This window comes from Rissa tridactyla, chromosome W, assembly GCF_028500815.1.
Source record: "Rissa tridactyla isolate bRisTri1 chromosome W, bRisTri1.patW.cur.20221130, whole genome shotgun sequence".
In the NCBI taxonomy this organism is placed as follows: domain Eukaryota; kingdom Metazoa; phylum Chordata; class Aves; order Charadriiformes; family Laridae; genus Rissa; species Rissa tridactyla.
Genome location: NC_071496.1, coordinates 31,159,267 through 31,181,653, shown reverse-complemented (window position 1 = coordinate 31,181,653; position 22,387 = coordinate 31,159,267). Strand labels below are relative to the sequence as shown.

The 22,387-nt window shown below is 46.5% G+C and overlaps 1 protein-coding gene across 3 annotated transcripts in view; it reads left to right on the top strand.

The window, feature by feature from the left end:
- The window catches only part of LOC128902039 (E3 ubiquitin-protein ligase RNF38-like), a 251,879-nt gene that overhangs the window by 154,277 nt on the left and 75,215 nt on the right, over positions 1 to 22,387 (top strand). The gene's annotated exons all lie outside the window — the stretch shown is intronic.

Genomic DNA, 22,387 nt, shown 5'->3' with positions numbered 1-22,387 from the left:
AAAATCTGAAAATACCCTCCTCCTACCCCTCCCTTTTCCCAGGCTCAACTTCACTCCTGACTTTTCTACCTCCTCCCTCCAAGCGGCACAGGGGGATGGGGAATGGGGGTTGTGGTCAGTTCATAACGCATCATGCCTGCCACTCCTTCCTCCTCACGCTCTTCCCCTGCTCCAGCATGGGGTCCCTCCCACAGGGGACAGTCCTTCATGAACTTCTCCAATGTGAGTCCTTCCCATGGGCTGCAGTTCTCCAAGAACTGCTCCAGCATGGGTCCTTTCCACAGGGTCACAGGTCCTGCCAGGAGCCTGCTCCTGTGTCGGCTGCAACTTCCTTCAGGGCAAATCCTCCTGCTCCATTGTAGGGTCCTCCACAGGCTGCAGGTGGATATCTGCTCCACCATGGACCTCTGTGGGCTGCAGGGGGACAACCTGGTCACCATGGTCTTCACCACAGGCTGCAGGGGAATCTTTGCTCCGGTGCCTGGAGCACTTCTTCCCCCTCCTTCTTCACTGACCTTGGTGTCTGCAGGGTTGTTTTGCTTACATTTTCTCACTCCTCTCTCCCAGCTGCTGTTGCACAGCAGTTTTTACCCTTTCCTAAATATGTTATCCCAGAAGCACTACCAGTGTTGCTGATTGCCTCAGCTTTGGCCAGCCTTGGAGCTGGCTAGAACTGGCTCTGTCTGATATGGGGGTAGCTTCTGGCATCTTCTCACAGAAGCCACCCCTGCAGCCCCTCTGCTACTTAAACCTTGCCATGTAAACCCAATACAGGAATAAACCCCTATTTATTGCCAGGGTGCTATTAAAAGCAATAGGTTCCATATGTAGTGTCATATATGTTCACTGCACTCGCAACTCAGTCCTTGTCTTGCAACAACAAAGGTGAGAAAGACCTGACTGGAGGATACCATAGCATCATGTGGTTGCTGAGGTCATTGGTTTGTATATTATAAAGATTACATTTTTGTTCTGTTTTTTAGTGTGTGGCTCATAAGACTCTCTGAAGCAAAGCTTTTGGAATAAGCTTCCTTAGTCATGGAAGAATAGAGTTTTAGATAGCTATGTTGAACCGATGTCTGGATAAGAGTGTATAGGAAAGCATAAAAATAAAGATGACCTTTACTCTTATATTTAGTTATCCAAAGCAAAAGCTTTCAACCCCCCCCCACTCCGCAATGACTCAGAAATGCATCCAAGTCATCTAATAAAAGTTTATATCTCACTGACCTCTGTTTACATCACAGAAACACTATATCTTAATTTCTGCTAAAATGGAAGTATCCATGCTTTTTCATGACTGTAAAATGTTAGGTGAGGTTGAACATAATTGCTTCTCCTCTGACTCCATAAATAAAATTTGTCAACCATGATAACATAGTGTTAGAAGAAATAGACTTAAATATGCTGTGTTTTGTTTCTTCTTCAAGTCCACAAATCTGGAAGATTTCAGTCCAAATCATGAACATGGTATGGGTGTTCGTACAGCTGCCAGACCTAAGAGGGCAATTAGTTTGTTGACTCAAGCTTCTCTTTTCAGAATAACTGCTGTGTGTCCTTTATACAGTTCTGTGCAGTGGTGACTCACAAATCTAGTCCATAAGATGTTTTTATTTAGAAATGCTTTGAACTGGGCTGTTCAGAATATGATGCATTTGGCATTTTTGCTTCTCATCTGACCGGTCCGCACACATTTCCTTGCATCCTTGTATTACCATCTCCTGCTCATGTGTGCTTGAGCTAATCGGCCTTCCCAGAATAGGATCATTGGGGGAGCACAGTTTATACACATATGTGTACATGTTCTGCAGGAGTCTGACAAATTTTTATAGCACTGATGCTAAACTGGAGCTGATAAGCCCTAATGGATCAGAGCTTGATTCTTTAAGGTTGTTGCAAGTAATAGAATCATAGAATGGTTTCAATTGGAAAACACCTTTAAAAGTCATCTAGTCCAACCCCTCTGCCATGGGCAGTGTTGTGGTTTTGGCCAAATTGGCCAATGGCTGGCGAAAGATGCTCCCCCCCAACCTCTCGTACATGGAGAGGAGGAGGAGAGATAGAGAGATTTACGATTTTAGAAGAAACTAAACCACTTTAATGAAATATTAATAATAAAATATAAAGGAAAATAATGAAATAGACACAGTATATACAAAACCATATTAAGCTCTGTCGTAGTTTAGCCTCAGACGGCAACAAAGAACCACGTGCCGCTCGCTCCGGCCTTCCCAATACGGGAAGAATCAGAAGAAAAAGGCAAGACTCTTGGGTTGAGACAAAGGCAGTTTAAAAGAACAGCAAAGGGAACAAGCAAACAACAACAATAACACGGACAGAGGAATATACAAACATGATTACGGAACTGCCACTCCCCAGCATGTGGGCGTGTGTCCCCTGGGGTGTGGACCCAGGACTTCCTGTCCCCTCCCCCGGCAGCTCAGAGTGGGCATGGCTCACATGGCATGGAATACCTGTGTCCCTGCCGGAGCCTGGGGAGAATTAACCCTATCCCCACTGGAACCAGGACAAGCTCCCAGGATGACGTCACCGGCAGACACTGGGGAAGTCCCAGACTGGACTCAGTGACAGGTGGGAACTGGATTCCACAGATGGAGTCAGGATCACACGGATCGGGATCAAAGGCAGATGAACAGACAAGGTCCTCCTCGGACACCAGCCATTGAAGAAAGAGACTGACCCTTTGATCCCTCAGCTTTTATACTGAGCATGGGGCAGATGGGATGGAATACCCTGTTGGTCAGTTTTGGGTCACCTGTCCTGTCCACTCCTCCCTGCAGGTGGGACCCCTCTATGCTTTTCCGTTTCCGACCCTCTAACAGGGCAAGTAAAGAAATTAGCTGACCTTGGTTGTTACAGCAATAAGTATAAGCAGGAGCCTCTCTGCATACCATTCCTTGGCATGAACTATAAACATTGGTCTTATCACACTGAGAACGAACCGTTTTCAACACAACATGCTGTTAATTTCAGAGAGTTAGAAGAGGCCTAGCTAAGGAGTAAAATTACTGAACAAAAAGTTGGTTCTGTTTTACCTCAAACCAGGACAGGCAGGGACACTAGATCTTTCTCTAGATCGGATTGCTCAAAGCTCCGTCCAATCTGACCTTGAACACTTTGACTGATGGAGCATCCACAGCTTCTCTGGGCAACCTGTTCCAGTGTCTCACCACCCTCATCATAAAGAAAGTATTTCTTCCTTATATCCAGTCTAAACCTACCCTCTTTCAGTTTAAAACCATTGCCCCTTGTCCTGTGACTACACAAAAAGTCTTTCTCCTTTTTTCTTGTAAGCCCCCTTTATATATTGAAAGACAGCAATCAGGTCTCCCTGGAGAATTTGCTTCTCCAGGCTGGAAAACCTCAGCTCTCTCAGCCTGTCTTAGTTTCGGCTGGGATAGAGTTAATTTTCTTACTAGCAGCTGGTATAGTGCTGTGTTTTGGATTTAGGATGAGAATAATGTTGATAACACACTACTATTTTAGTTGTTGCTAAGCAGTCAAGGACTTTTCAGCCTCTCATACTGGCCTGCCAACAAGAAGGCAGGGGGCACCCAAGAAGTTGGGAGGGGACAAAGCTGGGACAGCTGACACCAACTGACCAAAGGGATATTCCATACCATATGACATCATGCTCAGCATATAAAGCTGGGGGAAGAAGAAGGAAGAGGGGGATGTTTGGAGTGATGGTGTTTGTCTTCCCAAGTAACCACTACGTGTGAGAGAGTCCTGCTTTCCTGGAGATGGCTGAACACCTGCCTGCCAATGGGAAGTAGTGAATGAATTCCTTGTTTTGCTTTGCTTGCACATGCGGATTTTTGCTTTACCTATTAAACTGTCCTTATCTCAACCCACGAGTTTTCTCACTTTTACCCTTCCAATTCTCTTCCCCACCCCATTGTGGGGGAAGTGAGTGAGCAGCTGTGTGGTGCTTAGTTGCTGGCTGGGGTTAAACCACGACACAGCCTTTCTTCATAGGAGAGGTGTTACAGCCCTCTGATCATTTTTGTAGCCCTCCTCTGGACCTGCTCTGACATGTTCAAGTCTTTCCTGTGTTGAGGGCTCCAGAGCTGGACACAATACTCCAGGTGGGGTCTCACCAGAGTGGAGTAGGGGGCAGAATCACCTCCCTCGACCAGCTGGCCACGCTTCTTTGGATGCAGCCCAGGATGCAGTTGGCTCTCTCAGCTGCAAGCACACATTGCTGGCTCATGTCCAGCTTTTCATCCACCAGTATCCCCAAGTCCTTCTCCGCACCGCTACTCTCAAATCCCTTCATTCCCCAGCCTGTATTGATAGCGGACGTTGCCCCAACCCAGGTGAAGGATCTTGCACTTGGCCTTGTTGAATCTCATGAGGTTCACACGGGCCCACTTCTTGAGCCTGTCCAGGTCCCTGTGGATTGCATCCCTTTGCTCCCGTGTGTCAACCACACCACTCAGCTTGGTATGGTCTGCAAACTTGCTTAGGGTGCACTCGATTCCACTGGTCCCGATGCAGACCCCTGAGGGACACCACTTGTCACCGATCTCCATCTGGACATTGAGCCATTGACAACTACCCTCTGGATGCAACCATCCTACCAATTCCTCATCCACTGACCAGTCCACCGATCAAATCCATATCTCTCCAATTTATAGAGAAGAATGTTGTGGGGGACCATGTCAAAGCTCTTACAGAAGTCCAGATAGATGGCATCCATAGCTCTTCCCTTGTCCACTGATGTATTTTCAATGTCTGTCTTGTAATGAGGAGCCCCAAAATGCAACAGTACTCCAGATGCAGGCTCAAAAGTACCAAATAGAGGAGAATAATCACTTCCCTCACCCTGCTGGCTACGTTCTTGCTAATACAGCCCAGTATTTGGTTGGCCGCCTTTGCTGCAGGGGCATACTGCTGACTTATGTTCAAATTGTTTTCTACTAGTACCCCTAGATGTTTTTATGCAAAGTTTTTTGTAGCCAGTTGCCCCCTAGCCTGTTGTGTTGAATGGGACTATTCCATGCACTTTGTCTTTGTTGGTTTTCATGAGGTTCCTGTCAGGCCACTTCTCTAGCCTGTCAAGGTCCCTCCAAATAGCAACCCTGCCCTCCGGCACAGCAACTGCTTCCCCTGTTGCACAAAGGATTATGATACAGACTTGCATACACAAAGAATTGTTCGCAGGGTCTGTAGCTGATGATATACATTGACTCTAGTGGTCAGGAGGACTCCCAGGTCCTTTTCTGCTGAGCTGCTTTCCAGCCATTTAGTGATCTTGAGCAGGCCATGAAATGAAAACTTTTCAATAAACTTCTGAAAAGACTTTCTAGAATCGTAATGGTCACTTATTTTTAGTACCAGAGATCGTTGCACATTCTAGCTCTATTTAAAAATAATGCAATTGAAAATTATTTCAGAATATAGCACTGTAAAGTGGAGACTTCTTTGACACGCCCTCTTATTGTTTCTCTTTGTTTCTCTTCTTCTGTGTCTGTGTGCATGCCCGTCTATGTCTGTGTGTGCGTGCATCTCTGTCTCTGTGTCTGTGCACGCCCACATCTCTTCCTTGGCATCTGTGTGTGCATGCACCTCTCTCTGTCTCTCTGCATTTGAATAAGTGCACATCTCTTCACATGTCTGTGCATGCGCATCTGTCTGTCTCTATTCCTCTGCATAGGCATGTCCCTGTTTCTCTTTGCACCTGTGTGCTCCAGTCTGTGTATGTGTGTGCACATCTCTCTGTCTCTCCTCTCTGTCTCTCACATGTTTCTCTTCCTCTGTGTCTGTGTGCATGTGTGTCTCTGTTTCTCTCTTCCTCTGCATCTGTGCACGTGCACATCTTTCTCTCTGTCTCTGCTCCCGTGTGTGCATCTGCCTGACTCTCTTTGCCTTTGTCTCTGTGTGTGCATCTCTCTCTCTCATTCTGTGACTGTGTGTGCATGTGTTTCTGTCTCTCCCTGCATGTGTGCATGCATCTCTGTATCTTCCACTCTTTCTCTGCATCTGTGTGCCTGTGTGTCTCTGTCTCTTCCTCTTCATCTCTGTTCGCACATGCCTGTCTCTCCTTTTTGTCTGTGTGCGCGTGCATCTCTGTCTCTCCCCTCCTGTTTGCGCACCCATCTCTGTCTCTCTTCTGCATCTGTGTGCACATGCCTCTTTCTCGTTCTGGTCTGAATGTGTATATGCCTCTCCATCTGTCTCTTCCTCTGCAACTGCACTTGCATCTCTGTCTGTCCTCCTCTGCATCTATGTGTTATAGTTGAATTTAAAATAAATCGAGTCCGAAATAGATTCAATAAATATTTATTGAGGTAGGAAGGCAAAAGCAGCGCTGGGCGGCCGGGGAGTCGCAGCTCCACCAAAGGCTCGCAAATTCAAGCAAGCTGAGCAGCTCTTTTTATCTTCACGGAGGTCGGTTTCGACATCTTCGGTACGCCCCTCTGTAGCTTCTTGCTTGAGGTAGTTTAGATAAAATGTCGGTCACAGAATCAGCTCAAAACAATACATTCCGATAACATTGTGGTTAAGCTTTTTGTCAAACAGGAGTTCCCATGTTGGTGTAGCAAGATAACATTGTGGACATGTCTCTTCTGGTTAAACAGGGAGTTCTCAAGACTGCCACAATGGGTTCGTTCCTCTTGCTTAACTTGTTTGATCAGCAAATCACCTTTAGTTACTAATTACATATGTGTGCACCTATCTCTGTGTGCATGCACCTCTCTCTTTTTTTCCGCCTGTCTTTTTCTTCCTCTGTGTCTTTGCTCATGCCTCTGTCTTTCTTCCTTTGCATCTGTGCACGTGTGCCTCTGTCTCTGCCTGTCTCTGTCTCTCTGTGTCTATCTCTCTTCCTCTGCATTTGTCTGCACAAGCGTCTGTCAGTCTCCCTTCCTCTGCATCTGTGTGCACATGTATCTCTCCCCCCCCGACCCCACCCCCCACGTGTCTCTGGCTCTCCGGCTCTGTGCACTTGTGTTTGTGTGTGCATCTCTCTTCTTCCTTGTCTGTGTGCAGGCATCTCTCTGCATCTGTGTGTACATGCATCTCTCTCTCTCTGCATCGGTGTGCATCCCTCTGCCTCTCTTCCACTGTCTGTGAGTGTGCTTATCTGTCTCTCATCTGCATCTGTGTGCACTCACTGCTCTCTCTCTCTCTCTCCATCTTTGTGCACGTGTGCCTCTCTCTCCCTGCATGTGTACATCTCTGCATCTGTCATTCTGCATGTCTCTCTTTTCACGCCTGTGTGCAGGTACCTCTCTGTCTCTCTCTCTCTCTCCATTGGTGTTCACGCACACCTCTCTGCATCTGTGTGCACGCGTGTCTCTCTCTTCCTCTGTGCACAGTTCTGTCTCTCTGTGTCTATGTATGTGCCTGTTTGTCTCTCTCTGTCACTCTGCATTTGTGTGCCTGTCCATCTCTCTTCCTTTGCTTCTGTGTGCATGTCTCCCTTCCACTGCATCTTTGTGTGCGTGTGTCCCTCTGGCCTCCTCTGCATCTGTCTGTGCACTCCTCTCTCTCTGTCTCTCTGTCTTTGCACACACATGCCCCCCTGTGTCTGTCTCCATCTCTCTGTCTGTCTCTTGCTGATGCTCCCTCTCTCATTCTGCCTCTTGCTCTCTTTCTTGCTCTCTCTTCTCTGCTATCTTCTGCTCTCTCACACTTTTGTGTGCGCTCACTTTCTCTCACACTTCCTGTGTCATTCTGTCTTGATTGCGCTTTCTCACTCTCATTCTCTCTTGCTGTTTCTCTCTCTTTCTCTTCCTTTCTGCTCTCTTTTTCTTCCTTTATCCTTCTATTTCTCTTTCTTCCTCTCTTCTTTCTCACTCTCATGTTTGTGCTCTTCACTCTCCTCCACTCTGTTTCTCTCTCTCCCTGTTACTTCCCCGTGTCTTGTTCTCTTTATCTCCCTCTTGCACTTTCTTTTTCTCTCTGCCTCTCTCTCCCTCCTCCTAACTATTTTTCTTTTGCTTTCTCCTTCACTTCCCTCTCCTTCTTTCTCTTTCTGTCTCTCTCTCACTCTCCGTCTCTCTTTGTGACATGGTCTGGAAAAGTCAGCCTGTAAAATGAAAACTTTTCAATAAACTTCTGAAAAGACTTTCTAGAATCGTAATGGTCACTTATTTTTAGTACCAGAGATCGTTGCACATTCTAGCTCTATTTAAAAATAATGCAATTGAAAATTATTTCAGAATATAGCACTGTAAAGTGGAGACTTCTTTGACACGCCCTCTTATTGTAATATTGGGTGAGGAATACATTCTGTTTCTTCAGTATTGAACAACTGGAGTAAGGCAATAGATTTGAAAGCCTGAAGGACATTCAAAATATACTCTAACCTCCTGCATAACACACATCATAGAATGTTGCTCAGTAATCTTTCTGCAGTATCCTTAACACACGTTAAAGCTATAATAATCTTTATTTATTCTTGGCTATTATATAAACTGATGAACTGTGTTTTAATATTTCCAAATATACCTCCTACATGTGTTATAGAATACTATGTTATGCTGTACCTGCACATTTATTATTTATTTTAGAGTATCATTTGAGGAAAATTAGTATTTGGATCAGATTAATCTTGAAGTCTATCAGCTTGGTGTAAAGATCAATTTGGGGTCATGACCACAGGAAATGTTTCATCATCTTACTGGGCACGGAGATGAGGCTGACTGGTTGTTAGTTCCCAGGGTCCTCCTTTCTACCCTTTTTAAAAATGGGTGCGATGTTTCCCTTTTTCCAGTCACCAGGGGCTTCACCTGACTGCCATGACTTTTCAAATATCATGGAGAGTGGCTTGGCAGCCACATCAGCCGATTCCCTCAGGACTCTGGGATGCATCTTGTCAGGTCCCATAGACTTCTGTATGTTCAGGTTCCTCAGGTGGTCAATAACCTGATCTTCTCTTACAGTGGGAGAGATTTTGCTCCCCCAGTGCCTGCCTTGTAGTCCATCACAATGGCTTTCCAGCCATTTAGTGATCTTGAGCAGGCCATGTCTGCTCTATTGGGCCTTGCACTTAGGGCTTGAGAATCCCATATGTTGGCGTGAGTTGCTGCTATATGGGAATCTGCTGGAATGTCCCATGCTGGCCTGTGCTGCACACTGGTGGATGTTATGACAGAGAAGCCATTCTAAGTTGTCAGAAGATATGATTCTGCTTGTTACACAAAATAAAAGGCACCACGGTACGGGAGCTCCCCCAGTCCCTGCCTTGCAGTCCATGCACTCGAGAGGTGTGGGGAGAGAGGTTGCCAGTGAAGACTGAAGCAAAAAAGTTCTTGAGTACCTCAGCCTTCTCCTCGTCCATTCTTACCAGTTTGCCAGTCTTGTTCATCAGGGCTTATACACTTTCTTTGACCTTCCTTTTCTGCCTGACGTACCTGTAGAAGCCCTTCTTATTATTCTTTGCATCTCTTGCCAAGTTCAGCTCCAGCTGTGCCTTAGCTTTCCTGATCCCATCCCTACATATCTGGGCAGCATCCCTATACTCTCCCCAGGATACCTGTCCCTGCTTCCACTGCCTGTGCATTTCCTTCTTGCCCTTTAGTTTGACCAGCAGGTCTCAACTCAGCCTTCCTCAGCTGATCAGACTCAGCTGGTCTCTCACCTTTCTTTCCTGATTTTCTTACTCCTGGGGACTGAGAGCTCTTGTTCTCTGTGGAAAGTGACCTTAAAGATCTGCCAGCTCTGTTCTGCTCCCTTGTCCCTGAGGGCAGTTTCCCAGGGGGTCCCATTGACTAACTCCTTGAAGAGCTGGAAGTTTGCTTTCCTAAAATTCAGGGTCCTGACTTGACTCTTCGCCTGACCCATATCCTTCAGGACTGTGAACTCCACCAGTGCATGATCACTGCAGCCCAAGCTGCCTGCCTCCAATCTTGATGTCACCAATGAGCTTGCTTGCCTTGGTGACCATCAGGTCCAGTATCCCATCCCCTCTGGTGGGGCTGTCTATTAGCTGGCTTAAGAAGTTCTCCTCAATGCACTCCAGGAGTCTCCTGGATTGCCTACAGCTCACTGTGCTGCTTTTCCAGCAGATGTCAGGGTGGTTGAAATCCCCCAGCAGGACGAGAGCCTGTGAGCGCGATGCCTCCTGTAGCTGCAATAAGAATGCTTTAGCAGTAGGCTCCCCTTGATCGGGTGGCCTGTAGTAGACACTGACCACAAGGTTCCCTTTGTTGCCTGGGTCTCTTATTCTCGCCCATAGGCTTTCAACCTGCTCTTGGCTGTTTTTCAGAGACAGCTCGTCACACTCTAGCCATTTCTTGATGTAGAGGGCAACGCCTCCGGCCCCCCTTCCTCGCCTGTCCCTTCTGAACAGCCTGTAGCCATCGATAGCAGCTCTCCAGTCATGGGGCTTGTCCCACCAGGTTTCAGTAATGGCAAGTAGGTCGTAGCTTTCTAGCAGCACGGTGGCTTCCAGCTCCTCCTGTTTGTTGCCCATGCATTGGTGTAGAGGCACTTCAGCTGGGCTGTCGGCCGTGTCACCTTCTTAGAGGAACATCCCTTAATTCCTTTGGGGCATTTCACTGGTGTATCCCTCTTGGCTCCTATCACCTCAGGAGCCCCTGCCTCATCTGTAAGACTTCAAGTGTGCTGCAGTGTAGTCAGCACGTCTCAGAGCAACAGGCTGAGGGCCCTCACTTAGCACCCCATCCCTCTAACCTTGGCGTGTCATCCCACAGCTTGTCATGGGCAAGCCTGATACTATCCCCCTCCCGCCTCAAGCCTAGTTTAAAGCTCTGTCAATGAGCCCCGCGCTAGCTTGTGAGCAAAGACCCTCTTCCCCCTTTCAGAAAGGTGAACCCCATCTGACGCCAGCAAGAATGTTGTGGGGGACCATATCAAAGGCCTTACAGAAGTCCAGGTAGATGACATCCGTAGCTCTTCCCTTGTCCACTGATGTAGTCACTCTACAGTAGAAGGCCACTAGATTAGTCAGGCACGACTTGCCCTTGGTGAAGCCATGTTGGCTGTCTCTAATCACCTCCCTGTCTTCCACCTGTTTTGACATGTCTTCCAGGAGGATCTGTTCCATGATCTTACCGGGCACAGAGATGAGGCTGACTGGTCAGTAGTTCCCAGGGTCCTCGTTTTTACCCTTTTTAAAAATGGACATGACCTTTCCCTTTTTCCAGTCCCTGGGGACTTTTCCTGACTGCCACAACTTCTGAAATATGGTGGACAGTGGCTCGGCAATTTCCTCAGGACCCTGGGATGCATCTTGTCAGGTCCAATGGACTTGTATATGTTCAGGTTTCTCAGGTGGTCTGCGGTGTATGAAGGCACAGACTCCGGCTGTAATAAGCACGAAATTGTTTATTGCTTCTCAAGCCTTGGCTTTTATACCCGAGCTCTAAAACTTTCCATGCACCTGCTAGGCAAGTAAACACATATTTCAGATCACTAACCCAGTCGCCTTATTCAGTTCCCACCAAGATAAGCATGCAAAGCTGTTTTCTTGTTCCGTGTTTATATTGGACCAGTTCCTCTTCGTTCCATCTGTATCGACGTCTGCGTTCCTGTTTCTGTGTGCTCTGCTCACTGTGTCCTTGGCGGTACGCAGGCCTCTGCTCGTAGATCTGCCACATCTCCCCCTTTTTTGTTTAACACCAGACCATTTATTAACAAGGTTGCCATGACTTGTGCTTCTACTCATCGTGACGCTCTTAGCAGGTTATATACTAAACAGAATTAAAAACAGAATCAAAAAGAACCCTGCTAAGGCAATAAATACCCAGATTCCTAAATTTAGCCCAGAAAGCCAATTTTTTGGATCTACCCACGAGAAATCCTTTTGTAATGTTTCAAATGCATTGCGGTTCATTAAGTCTTGAATCTTTAGTATTTGAGCTTTTATTCGATCATGTAAAGGACGAATATTTTGTTGCAACGACATGTCAAAAGCACCTTGGAGATGGTATTTAACCATTTCCCAGCCATGTAGCGACGTATTCCAGGGGAGAAACGTAACACAAAGTCTTCGAGAGTTGTACTCCCAATCACAACACAGAGAAAGACATGTTTTCAACACATTTTGCTGATCCCCTATCCATATTACTGCTGCTTCTAAGGCTTGTAATTTGGTTAATATTTTTTCATCTTTGCGTTCTTGCGTATCAGTGTCATACCTATGGGAGGGGGAGGCAGTCACAGCGCTTCAGGGCGTCCCCTGTATCTTCGAAGTGCACTCATGTCTCTCTCCCTCTTTACAGCCTGAGACAGCCCCCTTATACCATGCTTCGGATTGAGTGGAAAAGTACAGGCTAGAGTCGCTGCACGCGTGGCCAGCGCATGCAGCGAGTCTCACCAGACTCATGATCCAGTTTTGCTAATAGCGGCTGTCTGATACGTGACTACATTGTTGTACTCCTTTCTTGTTATTTTCTTCTGTGAAGGTCAGGTTCTCATGGATACACACGTAGTTTTTACAGCAACATATTCTACAACTCGTACAAGGGTATAATGCAAAGCAGCATTTACAACTGATCATATAATGCTTATTAAACATGGCAAACAGCATACTAAACATAACTAATTCTTCAGTTACATTAGATAAAGTTTCTCCTAAAACCTTAGCAGTCTGGACAGATTCAGTAAGCACAACAACGGCTACAAAAGCTGAAGTTAAAATAACAATTGCAGATACTATTGCAAAAATCATGAGAAGTACAAATCATTACAGAATCTTCTTGCTCACAACTTCTATTTGTTGTAGTATTATCTATGGTTAGCTTATGAAGACTTCTGTTTACAAATACAAATCCCATTTGCCAGCCCTCAGTATATAACCCAATATACAAAATAATCTACATGAGACAGAAAAGAGATAAGCATTAAAACTGAAAGATTAATAAAAATACCCATCCTTAGATATTCCTGTTTTACTCATTGATTGGCTCGACTGGTTCCAGGCCTCCCTTTTCCCATACTGGACTCGGCTGATGAGCCGGCTTAACGAATTTTGCAGGAATCCAGTATGGACCTGAGGATAAAGACACACAAGCATACCCTCGACCCCATGTTATCAGGGGGACTGGTCCTTCCCAGCGCCCCGATTCAAGGTGCTTATAATACACCTTCGGTTGTTCAGGCCATTCAACAGTCCTTCCAAAATGAAAACTGAGGCAAAAAAGATGTTGCGTATCTCAGCCTTCTCCACATTGGTTGTCACTAGTTCTTCTTTCTTATTTCTCATGGGGGATACATTTCTTCTACCTGTAGAAGCCCTCCTTATTATTCTTTGCGTCGGTGCGTCAGGGACAATTCCGTTTAATATGTCCTTCCTTATCACAAAGGAAGCATTTAGCAGCTGCACGGGCTACCACCATCTGTTGAGCTAAAGCAGTGGCTAACATTTCTGCTTTATGTTGCTCAGAGCCCACGTTTTGACAGGCTCTTATTAGCTCTGATAGAGTTTTGGCCTTATTTTGCAACGGCTCTAAAGCGCGCTTGCAATCCGCATTAGCATTTTCAATTGCTAATTGAAACAACAACAATTGCCGCGCCTCTTCAGAATCTGTTTGCCTTCGGATAGCAGTCTGCAATCTGTCTAAGAAGGTAACATAAGGTTCTTGCGCCCCCTGGCGCACAGCCGCAAAAGACGTTTCTCTTCTTCCTGTATCGGGAACTTGCCGCAAGGCTCTAATAGCCAGCGTTGTGGCCTAAGAACTCTTCCGTCTAACTGGGCTTGTGCCTGCGCAGTGGCGTATGGCCCTTGTCCCAGCAATTCGTCCAGACCTATATTAATACCTTGAGTAAGATTGTCCATAATTCGAGCAGTGGCAGCATCACGATACTCTGTGTCCCAGACTGCAAATTGTGCTGCAGTCAAGATTAACTGCAAAAGAGAATGCCGATCATACACTGTCATTGTATACGAGTCAGCTATGGCCTGAATAAGATTCATTGTGAAGGAAGAGTGCAATCCGTAATCTCTGGCAGAATTTCTTAACTCTTTAACTAACTCATAAGGTAAGTGCTCATGGTGAGGCGGCTGGTTATGTCTATAAATTACAGGCATCGCTTGTAACATCTGAACGTCTCCTCTGCGCAAAGCCTCCCACCGACATTCTGACAATATACCGCAATATCCCGATTCTGGCTGCGCGCGTATAAGCGGTTGAGAAGGAGGAACAGACGCGGTACCTGGCGCAAATGGAGGAGGGTTAAGAATGGAGGAGCGCGATAACGACTTTCGTCGCTGTTGCTGTAAAATCTCCGCAGTTGGAGCAGATGCGAGCATAGCTTTAATTGGGGTTAAAGGTGGATATAAATCAGGTTCAGTCTCTGGATTTATTGGACTAGGATCAAAGGGATCTTCTGGCTCTTCGCCTCCCGAATTCTGCTTTTGGTAATGTTCTGCAGGATTGGGAATTTCAGCAGATGCAGGCTCAGGGTCCGCAACTGGGGGTATTACGTCAACAGACTGATGTTCCTCGGGGGGAGCTTGTGGTGCCCCTCCAGCGACCCCTTGCAGGGCTTGCTCTGCGGGATGCAGTGTTCATATGGTAGTGTATACAGTTCGCCAAGTAAGTATTATTCCTTCTGGCAAGGACAACTGCAGCATCTCCCGCGTTTGCAATTCCTCCCCCACTTCTTGCCAGTGAGCTAAATCGTAGGACCCCCATTCAGGGAACCATGAGCAATAATCACGTATCCATACAAGCAAAGTTACTAATTTGACAGGGGCCGCTTTAAAGCCCTGTTCTGTTAAAATGCGCTGCAGAAGTTCACGTTGCAATTTCTGTTCTCGAGTAGCTGTTTGTCCCATTTTTAATATCTACCACGGCTGCTCACCTTTTTCGTCCAGCGAACGGCGATGAAAGTAATTGTTAGAGAGCTCTCGGTATGAATTCCTCCGTCCAGCCTCGGGTACACCACCGGATAAATAGTCCCTTGCCAAGTTCAGCTCCAGCTGTGCCTTAGCTTTCCTGATCCCATCCCTACATATCTGGGCAGCATCCCTATATTCTTCCCAGGGTACATGTCCTTTGTTCCACCGCCTATGCATTTCCTGCTTACACTTTAGTTTGACCAGGTGGTCCTTACTCAGCCATGCTGGTCTCTTGCCTTTCTTTCCTGATTTCTTACACATGGGAATTGAGAGCTCTTGCACTCTAAGAAAAGTGTCCTTAAACAGCTGCCAGCTCTGTTCAGCTCCTTTATCTCTGAGGGCAGATTCCCAGGGGGTCCCATCCACTAATTCCTTAAACAACTGAAAGTTCGCTCTCTTAAAATTCAGGGTCCTGACTCTACTCTTTGCCTGGCCCATATCATAGAATCATAGGGTTGGAAGGGACCTCTGGAGATCATCTAGTCCAACCCCCCTGCCAAAGCAGGGTCACCCAGAGCAGGTGGCACAGGAATGCGTCCAGGCGGGTTTTGAATGTCTCCAGAGTTGGAGACTCCACCACCTCTCTGGGCAGCCTGTTCCAGTGCTCTGCCACCCTCAAAGTAAAGAAATGCCTCCTCATGTTTAGGTGGAACTTCCTATGCTCAAGTTTGTGCCCAATACCTCTTGTCCTGTCCCCAGGCACACCTGAAAAGAGCCTGGCCCCATCCTCCTGACACCCACCCTTTAAGCATTTATAAGTGTTGATATGATGCCCCCTCAGTCATCTTTTTTCCAGACTGAAGAGACCCAAGTCCATCAGCCTTTCTTCATAAGAGAGGTGTTCCAGTCCCCTCATCATCTTGGTAGCTCTCTGCTGCACCGTCTTCAGTAGTTCCCTGTCCTTCTTGAACCGGGGACCCCAGAACTGGACACGGTACTCCAGGTGTGGCCTCACCAAGGCAGAGTAGAGGGGGAGGATGACCTCCCTCGACCTGCTGGCCACACTCTTCTTGATGCACCCCAGGATGCCATTGGCCTTCTTGGCCACGAGGGCACACTGCTGGCTCATGATCATCCTGTTGTCCACCAGGACTCCCAGGTATCTTTCCGCCGAGCTGCTCTCCAGCAGGTCAGCCCCCAACCTGTACTGGTGCAGGGGGTTATTCCTCCCCAGGTGCAGCACCCTACACTTGCCCTTGTTGAATTTCATAAGGTTCCTCTCTGCCCAACTCTCCAGCCTGGCCAGGTCTCTATGGATGGCGGCACAGCCTTCTGCTGTGTCAGCCACCCCTCCCAGCTTTGTGTCATTAGCAAACTTGCTGAAGGTGCCCTCTATCCCCTCACCCAGGTCATTGATGAGTATATTGAAGAGGACTGGACCCAGTACTGACCCCTGGGGAACACCACTCCTCACTGACCTCCAACTAGACTCTGTGCCCCTAATCACGACCCTCTGAGCTCTGTCTTTCAACCAGTTATCTATCCACCTTACTGTCCATTCATCAAGCCCACTCTTCCTAAGCTTCCCTATGAGGATGCTGTGGGAGACCGTGTCGAACGCCTTGCTTAAGTCAAGGTAGACCACATCTACCGCCCTCCCCTCATCTCTCCATCCAGTCATGCCATCGTAGAAGGCTATCAGATTAGTCAGACATGATTTCCCCTTGGTGAATCCATGTTGACTACTTCCGATAGCTTTCTTTTCCTCCACATGCCTTGAGATGACGCCCAGAACGAGCTGTTCCATCATCTTTCCAGGGATGGAGGTGAGGCTGACCGGCCTGTAGTTCCCCGGGTCCTCCTTCTTGCCCTTTTTGAAGACTGGAGTGGCTTTCCTCCAGTCCTCAGGCACCTCCCCTGTTCTCCAGGACCTTTCAAAGATGATGGAGAGCGGCCCAGCAATGACTTCCGCCAGCTCCCTCAGCACTCTCGGGTGCATCCCATTGGGGCCCATGGACTTGTGAATATCTAATTGATCTAATTGATCCCTCACTCGATCCTCCTCAACCCAAGGGAATTCTTCTTCTTTCCCCGTTACTTCCCCCAGTGTCTGGGACTCCTGAGGGCTGGGCCGAGCAGTAAAGACCGAAGCAAAGAAGGCATTCAGTAACTCCGCCTTCTCTGCATCCTCCGTCACCATGGGTCCTGTCTCATTCAACAGTGGGCCCACAACTTCTCTGGTCTTCCTTTTGCCTCCAATATACTTGTAGAAGCCCTCCCTATTGAGCTTGACATCCCTGGCCAGGTTTAATTCCAAGGCGGCCTTGGCTTTCCTTGTTTCATCCCTGCACGCTCTGGCAGCATTCTTGTAATCCTTCCAAGGGGTTAGTCCCTTCTTCCACTTACTGTAAACTTCCTTCTTCCACTTGAGCTTTTTCAGAAGCTCCCTGCTCAACCATGCAGGTCTCCTGCGTCCCTTGGCCGATTTCTTTCTCTTAGGGATGCACCGATCCTGAGCTTGGAGGAAGTGGTCTTTGAATACCAACCAGCTCTCTTGAGCCCCTTTGCCTTCCAGAGCCCTAGCCCACAGGATGTCTCCAATCAGTTTCTTGAAGAGGTCAAAGTTAGCCCCCCTGAAGTCCAAGGTTGTAATTTTACTTCTTGTTGTTTTGTGCGTAGTACCCATGATCCTGAACTCTATCATTTCATGATCACTACAACCTAGGGTGCCCCCAACCTTCATGTCCTCCACCAGTCCCCCTGTGTTTGTCAGTACCAGGTCCAGGAGTGCTCCTCTCCTTGTTGGCTCCTGCACCACCTGTGTCAAAAAGCTACCATCAATGCACTGGAGGAGCCTCCTGGACTGTGCATGCCTGGCTGTGTGGTCTTCCCAGCAGACATCGGGGTGATTGAAGTCCCCCATGAGAACCAAGGCCTGCGATTGTGAGGCTACCTTCAGCTGTCTGTAGAAAGCCTCATCAGCTTCCCCATCCTGATCAGGTGGCCTGTAATAAACACCCACAACAGTGTCCCTCATATTTGCCTGCCCCTAAGGCAGGCAATATCCCTCCAGATCATGAATTCCACCAGGGCATGGTCACTGCAGCCCAGACTGCCACCAATCTTATTAATGTTTTAGTTGGGATTATTCAAAGCAAATTTCCTTATTGTTGCTGCTTATCATGAATTGGTTCCTATTGTGGACTGATCTTGGACCTCATGAACTGGATTCTTTTCAGTTAAAGCTGAACTGGAAGATGTACTCCAGCTGTAAATGGGCATTCAGTTCTAGTTTCCTGAAATGTGTATAGGGTGGATATCGGGTACTCATTGCCAACTGGTTTGCTCTAGAGATTCACTTCTATTGGTCCATACTTCTTGCTAATGTAGACACAGCCTGCATCTTTGCCATGTTTTGCACTGGATTTCTGTAGGGTCTTTATTATCTGGAATTTTTTTTTCTGTTATTTGGATTACTGTTTATACTATAAGCTCTTTTGATCAGAGATTTCTGTACCATTGTCCTGGTTTGAGGTAAAGCAGAAACATTTTTCTTTTCAGTAATTTTACTTTTCAGTTAAGTCTTTTCTAACTAACTGCACGTTCTGAAATTAACGGCATATTCTTCAGACAGTGTCTGCTTCCAGAGTGATAAGGCCTGATGTTTACAGTGAATCCCAAGGAATGGTATGCAGGGAGGTTCTTGCTTATACTTATTGCTATAACAACTAAGGTCAGCTACCTTTGTTATGTACCAAGTTAGAGGGTCGGAAGCGGAAGAGCATAGAGGGGTCGCACCTGCGGGGAGGAGCGGACAGGACAGACGACCCAAAACTGACCACCAGGGTATTCCGTCACATCTGCCCCATGCTCAGTATAAAAGCTGAGGGATCAAAGGGCTCAGCCTCTTTCTTCAATGGCCAGCATCTGAGGAGGACTCTGTCTGTTCATCTGCCTTTGATCCTGATCCGTGCGTTCCTGAATCCAGCTCCTGAATTCAGCTCCCGTCCATCGCTGAGTCCAGTCTGGGGCTTTCCCAGTGCCTGCTGGTGACATGATTGTCATCCCAGGAGCTCGATATTGGTTTTGTATACATTGTATATACTTCGTTATTTTCTTTCTTGATATTATTTTGATAGTATTATCTTTCTTTCACAGAAGTGAAGGGAAAGAGAGAGGTAAAGAGAGCATCTGTCATTTGTTTAGCGTCCAGCCCAGCCCGAACCACGACAGATTTATTGGCGCCCAACGTGGGGCTCGACTGGGGCTCTGCCTAGTAAAATGAGGCCCTATTTTCAGTTGGGATTTTCAGATTCATGATAAGCAAATACATATTGCATTAAGAAGATAGCCTTAATAGAGTTGAAGATAGCCTTAATAGAGTTTTACATAATACTGCTTATAAGTGAGGTCAAGTTGCCTTTCTTCTTGAGAATGTACGTTCCAAGTCAGTTGTACATTCCAATGTCCAGGTTGGTTCTCCATCACCATAGGACAAATTCTTGCCATAGGACAAATTCTTTGTTTGCTCTGACCAGAGACTGTTCTAAAGCTCTTTTGCTGTGGACAGCTGGCAAGTAAGTCTTATACTAAACACTAAAAAATGAAATGTGAAGACATTCTCTTTTGTTCTGCTTTTTAATTTGAATCTGTAGAAGATGCTGTCCCAATTTGATTGTGCTTTGATTCAGAAGTTTTTTGTATTGTAAGCACAACAGGTGCATGCGTGGAACCAAAAAGTACAACTCCATTTTCTTTCTACCAGTCACTGGAAAGTAGGGACTTCTGTCCCTTTGCTATGCTATGCTGCATTTTACACTTGTTCTTCCTTTCTTCTTTGCCATAATAGTAATTTCAGTTCAAAAGAGTAAGGGTGTTCAAAAAGTTGCTGCTTCAAAGAAATTACCTTAGAGAACGCTGACATCAAGGCTCTTCAGTTATGGACAGCTTGTGATGGCTGTTCCTGCCTAAAGATCATACTATGTGTTCTTCTGTCTGCTTCCATCTGACCCACTTTAACTCAGCTGGACACATCACCGTTTTTAGACTGTAAATGATTTTGGGTGCCAGGGACTGTCGCTTACTGATTCTGTACCACTGGTTCTGTAGCACAGTGTTTGGAAGAAAAAATCATAGAATCATAGAATACCAGGCTGGAAGGGACCTCAAGGATCATCTGGTCCAACCTTTCTTGGCAAAAGCACGGTCTAGACAAGATGACTCAGAACCCTGTCCAGCCGAATCTTAAAAGTCTCCAATGTTGGGGAATCCACCACTTCCCTGGGGAGATTATTCCAACGGCTGATTGTTCTCATTGTGAAAAATGTTCCTCTTGTGTCCAATCAGAATCTCCCCAGGAGTAACTTGTACCCATTACCCCTCGTCTTTTCCATGTGACTCCTTGTAAAAAGGGAGTCTCCGTCTTCTTTGTAGCCACCCTTTAAATACTGGAACGTGGTGATAAGGTCTCCCCTAAGCCTTCTTTTCTCAAGGCTGAACAAACACAGTTCTCTCAGCCTTTCCTCATATGGCAGGCTTCCCACTCCTTTGATCATCTTTGTGGCCCTTCTCTGGACCCTCTCCAGCCTGTCCACATCTTTTTTGCACAGCGGGGACCAAAACTGAACACAGGATTCCAGGTGTGGCCTGACAAGCAATGAGTAGAGTGGGATAATGACTTCTTTATCTCTGCTGGTGATGCCCTTGTTGATGCAACCCAGCATCCTGTTGGCTTGCTTTGCCGCTGCAGCACACTGTTCACTCATATTGAGCTTGTTGTCCACCAGGACCCCCAGGTCCCTTTCCACAGAGCTGGTCCCCAGCCGGGTAGATCCCAGCCTGTGCTGCACTCCTGGATTATGTTTTCCCAGGTGCAAGACCTTACACTGGTCCTTGTTAAACTTTATAAGGTTCTTGTTAGTCCACTCTTCCAGCCTATCCAGGTCTTCCTGCAGGGTGGCTCTCACTTCCAAAGCGGCCACTTCCCCACTTAGTTTGGTATCATCGGCAAACTTCATCAGGGTACACTTGATCCCATCATCCAGACCACTTATGAAGATATTAAACAGCATTGGGCCCAATATCAATCCCTGGGGGACCCCACTTGTGACACGTTGTCAGTTTGAAAAAGAGCTATTTACCACCACCTTCTGGGTGTGGCCTGTCAGCCAGCTCCCCACCCACCACACAGACCACTTGTCTAGACCATGATGCATTGGTTTCTCTAGGAGGAGGCTGTGGGAAACCATGTTGAAAGCCTTGGAGAAATCCATGTAGACAATGTCCACCACTCGCCCCACATCAACCGAGCAGGTTACTTTGTCATAGAAGGCAATCAGCCTTGCTTCATTTGACTTGTGATAGCCCCCGGGAGGATTCATTCCATAACTTTTCCAGGGACTGAAGTAAGACTGATGGACATATAATTTCCTGGATGCTCCTTCTTGTAGACGAGGGTGACATTACCTTCTTCCAGTCTTCTAGGACACTCCCCAATCTCCACGACTTCTCAAAGATTAAGAGCAACCTCGCAATGACGTCAGCCAGCTCTCTTAACACCTTTGTGTGGATATTGTCAGGGCCCGTCGATTTGTAGGGGTCAAGCTCCTGTAATAGTTCACATACCAACTCTTCCTTCACTGAGGGTGGGTCTGCATTTGCATCAACCGACAATTCTTGTAAACATAAGTCCTTGCATATATGTTTTATATTAAAAGCATTCAGAGCATGTGTATGCATCAGAAGTCTTTTTTTTTTTTAGTAGGAAATAGCAGCTTTAAAGCTATAATTAGAATATTCCAAGGAAAAAAGAATGTCTACTGCCTTAAGTATTATCTGCTCTAGGATTAGAATCACGCAGAGGAAAGAAAATTGTCCTAATCCAAAATACTGAACAGGTAGATCATACTAATAAAGCAGAGAGGGACAATGATACAATCTATGACTATGAGTAATCTAAGACAGACTATGATACAATAGCATCTGAACAACGGTGGTAGTATCCTCCTTCTCCATTCCCCCACCTTCAGTAGCGAAACTGGGTGCAGCTTGAGAAATGTCAGGGTTATATAGCGAGTTGCCAATAGGTTTCAGGGTGGTTTGATAATGGCAAAAGGAATGATGAAAGCTGAGAATCTTGCATTCTCTTCCAGGCTGTGTTGGAAAGGATGTGCTCTAGTGTTCGCAGACCCTTTCTGTTTCTTTCCTGCAGTTTGGCTCATTGAGCCTATACCCAGGGCAGCACTAAATCCCGTATAACTTGAACGATTCTATGTGCAATGGATAATTTATTCATTTGTGGAGATTGGAAGGCATGTTGTGGAATCAAGCAGGGCACTGTGGGATGGTCTCTACTTAGTTTGTTCTACTGCAAAATTTATGAGAAATGCCATGGAAGTCACTTCGTCCACTTTTTTTTTGTGGACAAGTTATTAATTGTGTGCCTCATGAGTACATTGTCAAATACCAAGTCTCTAAATTGTTTACTCAAAATAAGCAGATGTGCTAGCTTCAGTTGGTTTTAATGTGAGTTACCCATTGTAAAATAGAAATATTACCACAGTTGCAACACGTTAGGAGCCTCTAAAGATGATTAAAGATAATTTTTGTGAA